At 34.4% G+C, this 7,612-nt stretch overlaps 1 protein-coding gene and 1 long non-coding RNA gene across 2 annotated transcripts in view; one reads left to right on the plus strand and one right to left on the minus strand.

The window, feature by feature from the left end:
• Positions 1 to 7,612, plus strand: part of LOC106881088 (uncharacterized) — a 465,749-nt gene that overhangs the window by 253,027 nt on the left and 205,110 nt on the right. The gene's annotated exons all lie outside the window — the stretch shown is intronic.
• Positions 1 to 7,612, minus strand: part of LOC128249274 (uncharacterized) — a 23,150-nt gene that overhangs the window by 12,944 nt on the left and 2,594 nt on the right. The window contains exon 2 of the long non-coding RNA XR_008265364.1: positions 427 to 628. This is a non-coding gene — a long non-coding RNA (uncharacterized LOC128249274). The remainder of the gene's footprint in view (positions 1 to 426; positions 629 to 7,612) is intronic.

Raw genomic sequence — 7,612 nt, forward strand, 5'->3', positions numbered from 1 at the left:
CATGCGTCATACAGTCTGCCTTTTACTCTGAGTGAGAGCCCCTTTGTCGCCAGCAGAGGTAAGAGCTCTCTAAACTTGGCCCAGGCTATTCTTATTCTATATATATATATATATATATATAATACACATATATACATACACACACACACACACACATACACTTATATATGACAGGCTTCGTTCAGTGTCCATCTACCAAATCCACTCATGAGGCTTTGGTTGGCCCGAGGCTATAGTATAAGACACCTGCCCAAAGTGCCACGCAATGGAACTGAACCTGGAACTATGTGGTTGAGAAGCAAGCTTCTTGCCTCTGCCTATATATTACATATATTGTATAAAGGCTTGTGGATAAGGCGAGAACAATGCAAAGTAAAAGCAAGGCAGATCACAAGAAAACAAATATGTGAACTAATGTAGACTTACCTTGCATTCAATATTTCAGGGTTATGACCCCATCCTCAAGAAATTAATGAATCTTGCAGACGTGTGAGTGTGTGGAGTGGACATGTGCAGAAAGTTGTTGCTACAGCAACCAGCTAGCTTCCCGTAACTTCTCTTCTGCTGTTGATGGTTGAATTCTTTTGGTGTATGAGGATGGCCTTGGAGATTCTAGGGTGGTTGAAATCTTAAAAACAACAAGCAAAAGAAATAATACACTCCTGCAGTTTACTGAAGGATCCAATGATAGTAACAGAAGAAGCAGTATATATTGGTATTCTCTAAGATGATGTAACAATTATATTTCCAGTAAAATTTCTGTGTGAAGAATTTTCCCTGTAAAGGACCCTATCCAGACATTAATATTTAATCCATCTCACAACACACAACTCTTCTTTTTTTATTTCCAATCTGATTCATGCTGATCTCGAATCTAGCCAATTCTTGTGAAAATCTTTAGATGGGGGCTTCTTCATATTCTTTTATACTGACCAGTGTTTTTTTTAAATTCTATGAATTGATGGGACAATGATTTGGGAATTAAACATAGATTGTGCTTTTTTCTCTGTTGGGTGAGTTAATCTGAGAAAGGTCAGAGTTTGGTGTATTTGAGGAGTTGATTTTGGCTTAAAGAATTGTGCTGGTTACATGAGGTCAATTGTACTGAATAAGTATAAACATTTTTATTCTAGAAAGCATTAAAAAAAAGCTGGGAATAATTATAAGGTTATTAAAAAATATTAATCATTGGTTTATATGATTTCTATTCTTTACTTTTTTTTGTGGGGGGGAAAGTATGGGAGATAAATCTAGATAAGTTTCTGTTTAATTAAAACTTTATCTGCTGAAGTAGTGTAGCTTCCTGTAAAGACACAAGAATGTGTACCAGCAGATGAAGAAAAAAATAGTTGAGGAGGTCAAAATAAAGTTCAAAAATATCCAGAATTATCTCTCTTCCTTACTAAAACTATATTATTTCGTACTTCATTGTGTAATTATTTCTAGTTAGCTTTTGAATACTCTCTACATTAAATATGTTAATACTAACTTAACTGTTGTTTTTCATGTGAATGGCTTCACTGAATAATTTATTTTCTAAACAATTGTTATTTAGTTTAAATTGTTTTTGACAAATTTACTCTCTGAAAAGATATTTATAGAGACAGTGCAAGATGAAGAGAGAGTAAAGTGGAATGTTCTAGAGAGGAAGATTTAGTGAAAGCATTTACTAGACAGTCAAAGTTGTGAGTTACAGAAGAGACTGTGAAAAGACAGTGTGAGTTATAGAAGAGACTGGAATTGAGAGAGAGAGAGAGAGAAGGAAGTGGGATGGGGTGGGGAGAAGGAGAACTGCTACATTCAAGTGAAACAGCATATAAAAGGCAAATTCAATATAACAAGAAGTCTGGTTTTAATATTATGACAGTAGCTGATAGAAGAAAGGACACTTTGACACTTGGTTAGATATTAAAAGCAATTCTATAAAAAAATTACATTGCTATATTCTGTATTATATTAACCCTTTCATCAAGAAATTTCTAATGAAATACATGATGATGTGTTTCAATTAATATTTTTGTAAATAATCAAGAATTTGGATGAGTTTAATAAATAAACAATCTTCTCCATTATTAAGCTGGAGTTTGGTGAGCAATTTAACAAAAGGTTCTTCCATAAAATTATGATGGAGGGTTTTAATGTAGATATAAACTCTTTAAAACTAGAAATTTTGTATCACAAAGCAAGGATCAATTTAAAGGCAGAATAGTAATTAAATGGGTTTAAGGGAACTTGGATAAGCAAATCAATAAGGATGTCAGGAAGTCAAACAATAAGTCAATAGTTTACATCTTGGCCCTGGAACTGCATTTGTGCCTATATCCAGGGTACTTAGCTTTCAAGTTTCAAGACCACTAAGTTCTATCTAAATTGTTGATGTTTAGTGCCATTCAGCCATGATCAAGCAGGCCCATGGTCAAAGGTATTCCAGCCTTGACCATCTCACCTTTTATTTAGATTCAGTTATCTAGGATTATATTATCCAATGTGTCCTTAACTATCGCTGTACAATGTGACTTGAGGAAGATTTGGCTACTGTTTCTAGCAGGTTGAACAGCAATATACAGGTTTCTTGATCGCCCAGGACTTGTGATCATAGATGATAAAATTTGTTGTTCTTGTTGTTATTCTGTTACTTAATTCCACTTTAATGAAGCAGATCTATGATCAAAATCCATCTCTTCTTTTATTCAGATATGGTAATATACAGGACTACAAGTATCTCATATATCCTTCATTTTCTAAGATCATAGGGTAGTATTTGTGGGAGATTTTGGCTACTATTTCTAGCTTGAGTGCTCATGTAGAGCAGTGGTCCACATGGCCCTTGGTGGTTCATATAAAATTTTGTTAAAATTTATCTGCAATAAATCGATTATACTTCTACAATATACAAAATATTTAAACTAACTTTTTATACAATACTAATAATATTTAATTATAAAAATACAATAGGATTTTTTAAACATTAAACAGCTGGGAGGGTCCATCTGAGTAAAATAGAATCATCGGGGTCCATAGGTAAGAAATGGCTGAGAACCACTGATACAGAGGCTCCCTCTGCTGTGGAACTGTAGAATTAATGAGTGATATGTGCAGGTGGCACGTAAAATACACCATTTCGAGCGTGGCCGTCGCCAGTACCGCCTGACTGGCCCTTGTGCTGGTGGCACGTAAAAGCACCCACTACACTCTCGGAGTGGTTGGCGTTAGGAAGGGCATCCAGCTGTAGAAACTCTGCCAAATCAGATTGGAGTCTGGTGTAGCCATCGGGTTTCACCAGTCCTCAGTCAAATCGTCCAACCCATGCTAGCATAGAAAGCGGACATTAAACAACGACGATGATGATGATGTGAGTTTGTAGAGTCTAATTCAGGTCCTCATAAAGAAAAAAGAAGGCCACATGTGATAATTAATCAAGAACTAGAGTGTGATGTAAGAGATTTAGTTGCTGTTTCTAGCAAGTTATGTGATCACATAGAGGCTCCCTTGACTCATTGATTGATTAATTGCTTCACTTATATATATGTATATGATATTTTATCTTTCATCACATCAAAGTAATAAACTGTTAACTTCAGACTGACAGCAAGCCTCGTGTCTTTCACACACTTGTCTTACACCTTTCTTTATAATTTTAAAGCAAGCTGACACTTTTGTCTATAAACTAAAAATAGTGCTGAAGGAGATGATAGTCTTTGAAGGTAGGATTTTAGACTAAACTCAGTGTGTGAGTGATTTTACAATGTAGTAGCTTCTGATTCCTTACTTGAAATTGATGCCACCATTAGATTAATCAACCCTATGATGACTAAATCAATGAGGGGGCCACTACACGGTCGTTTGTCATGCTACAAGTAGCAACCAAATCACCAACGAATCATATTCTATTGTCTTAGAAAAGAGATGTCACTTTAGATGACACAGTCTTGGATACAGTGTGTCTGGATAAATGACAAAGATGGTTCTTTTGGAACACTCAGAGCTGACCTAATAATAATTAAAAAAAACAACAGCAGCTATTTCACTGAAGTATCGAATGTATACATTTGATTAAAAGAAATTAATTTCAGAAATTACGTGTTTCATCCACACATTCTAATTTTGATTTCTGTTTGCAGAGAGATTACAATATTTACAATTTTCTTAGTTGCATCTAGAATGTGAAACCAGATTGATTAATAGTGACGGTCAATAAGAATTTTCTCATACCACAATGTTGTACATGCTTGTGCTAAGTGCGGGTGGACAAAGTAGCTTCGACCAGATGTGACCATAATGCATAATGTCGTCATATAACACCATACCAAAGCCTGGCAAATTAGCCGTATCAGTGTTAAATAAGTAAAACAGTAAAATTTCGAGAAAACTAGTGACGTTCTGGCTGGGTAAAAAGTAACAGAAATCAGCAGGATAAATGTCAAACCATTTGACATTTCATCTCTTTCTCTTTCTCTCTCTCTCTTTTTCTTTCTCCAATGAAGGATTTTTGTACAGAATGTTAGATTTCACTTCTTGCTCATGCCATTAAATTTATTCCACTGTTTGAACTATTTATATCAAAGTTAATTTTTCTTTGTTAATGTTTCTTTAATTTCAAACAAACCTTGGCTTTAATGGGACTTCAAATTCATAATTATTGAGACAGTTGCTTTTACATCTGGGTGTTTTCAATCATAAATTATAAATTGATAAGGGGAGAATGTCACTGCTTTTCAGCTAGGTTCTCTATAAGACAATTAGAGTAACGTGATTTGCTCAATTCTAAAAACGATAATTCCATCACTTTCACATCATTCTGAACTCCTATAAGCAACCATTTATCAAGAGTTAACTGGAGTTTATGTTGTCTAAAATCTAGCTGAAAGACCATCACAACTATTACCATAAAAAAATGCGTAAACTTTATATTTTAGGTTCACAACCTATATTTGAAAACTTTGAGTATAGCATAGCTTCTTGAGTGGAATTTATTGAAAATTTAAATACATATATCAATCAAAACATAAGAGATGACAGATCAAAGTAACTGATTCCATTATACTGAGAGAATTAATGCATCTGTTGCATGCAAGAGAAATGCCAACATTGGTTCTGGTTCAAACATTTCATAGAATGTTTGATTGCATGCTGAATGAAAGAATATCATGTTCTTTAAATGGTAGCAAAAATATACCAGTAAAACAGTAGAAAACTGTGTTAAGATCATTTGGTCAATAGTTAATGTTGCTCAGATGAAGTAACAAAGGGAGAGAGAGAGAGCGATTGTGTTGTAAAGTGGTGTTGCAGATTCATCTAACAAATGCAGAACTCAAAAGGCACCCTCTCAAATATCAGTCCTCAGAATACAATTGCAGCAGGTTTATATCCTTCTCAATTAGTGGCAGTAATGGATCTCCAGCTGTGTCAGTGATGAGTGTTCAGTTCTTTGACTAACTGAACTACTTGTTCATTCAATTAGGATGTAAAGGGCTGAACATTCCACAAACATATCTAACAATGATATAATTCTCAGACCAGATTTCAATGATACAATGTGACAAGGTTGTTGCCTTTGATTTACAGGGACAATCCTGAGAGAAAGAAAGGGAGAAGAATTAAGCTTAATAATTTATCAACCCCCTGACAGTATGAAAGGCAAAGTTGACCTCAGCAAGATGTGAACTTAGAGTGCAGCTGGACTTTTAGATTACAGGTACAATCCATTCAATAGGCTTACATGCAGTTTTCATCCATCTAATTTCAGTCACAAGGCTTGGGTTAACCTGAGGCTATGCTACAAGACACTTGTCCAAGATGCTATGCAGTGGGATTGAACCTAGAATCTTATGATTGTGAAGTGAACTTATTAACCATTTGGCCCTCGTGGTTTCAGGTTCAGTCCCATTGTGCAGCATCTTGGGCAAGTGTCTTCTACTGGTGTCTTTGGATGACTGATGTCTTCTGAGTGAATTTGGTAAACAGAAACTATGGATACTATATCAAAGACTATCAAGGGGGTACCCCAGCATGGCCGTAGTCTAATGATTAAAACAAAGTAAAAGATTAAAAAATGATGGTAAACATGCTACTGCCACCAAAGTGGTGTCAAAGCAAAGATATGTAGAAGCAAATACACACACACACACACACACACACACACACAGAATACCATTTAGAGAAGATTGAACCAGAAAGTATGTGGTTACAAAGTGAACTTTTTAACTAGACAACCATACCTGTACTTATATTCACACAGAGAATACATTTAAATGCATACAATTCCAAACCCCAAAATTAATTTCATCTCAGTAAATCAAAGAAAAAAATATGTAAACATTAAAGTAATGAGAACTCACCTTTACAAAGAAGCATCACTTACATCAATATCTCTGTACTATTATCTATTATTACAATACATTCTTGTATGAGAAGCAAATAAAATTCACTACTCTGGTTTCAAAAAAAAATTACATTTTTCCATCATTTATTTTCAGTTATTATTAAACAATATATGTATTATTCAAATAAATAAATTATATAAAATACAATTACTTATTTATATTTTATAAATTCATTTATTTCATTTATTTATTTGTTTACTAATTTTGTTTATTCATTTGTAGTAACTTTCATGTTCTTTTCTTAACAGAATCCTCGGAGGCTGTATTTAAAATATCGATATTAGATATATTAAACAATCAATATCACATAGTAACCTACTGATATAGAACTTAATCATGTCTATTTAACAAGAGATATTCTCCTATTTGTTCTGGTGATACATGCGTAGCAGCAGTATTTAGCTAAGGATTCTGAACATTTTTAGCTGAGTTTACTTTCACTGATGCAGTCTTAGATCAAGCTATTTATTTAGATTCACAATACTACATCTCTCTGTTGATAAAAGGATATTTTTATTGTACCAAACTATTTAATTGTGGAAAATTGGATTTTGGTGTTTCCTCTGTAGTTATGTGTAAGCATATATGCAACCACACGTATGAAAACATATGCATGCATATATATATACATACATACATATATATCTATATACATACACACACACACACACACACACACACACACACACACACACATTATATATATATATATATATTATAAGCATAGCTGTGTGGTTAAGAAGTTCAGTTCACAACCATACCAGACAGTTGCAGGTTTACCCTGATCCAGAGCACTTTGGACCTGGGGAAATGTCATCTGCTATAACACTGGGTTGAGCAAAGTTTTGTGGGTGGATTTAGAAGTTAGAAGCTGAAAGCCTACTCTGTGTGTGTATGTGCATGTGTATATATATATATATCATGGACTCTCCTGTTGTTAGATGACGTATGAAGGTTCAACAATTTCATACCAAACAACCACACAGATGACTTGTTTATGGTAATCAAATGTTTGTGTAGACATAAGCTCACTCCCTCCATCAAATCAACATTACCTGTACAGGTGCAACTGGGTGCTACATGTCAGATGTTGAACTGATTGCAGAGCAATGTGAAATGAAGTGCTTCGCTCAAGAACACAATGCAACACCCCGTCTGGGAATCGAATCTACGATCTTGCAATCGTGAATGCAACACCCTAACCACTAAGCCATGTGCCTTTACATATA

The sequence above is a fragment of the Octopus bimaculoides genome, chromosome 13 (genome assembly GCF_001194135.2).
Source record: "Octopus bimaculoides isolate UCB-OBI-ISO-001 chromosome 13, ASM119413v2, whole genome shotgun sequence".
NCBI lineage: Eukaryota > Metazoa > Mollusca > Cephalopoda > Octopoda > Octopodidae > Octopus > Octopus bimaculoides.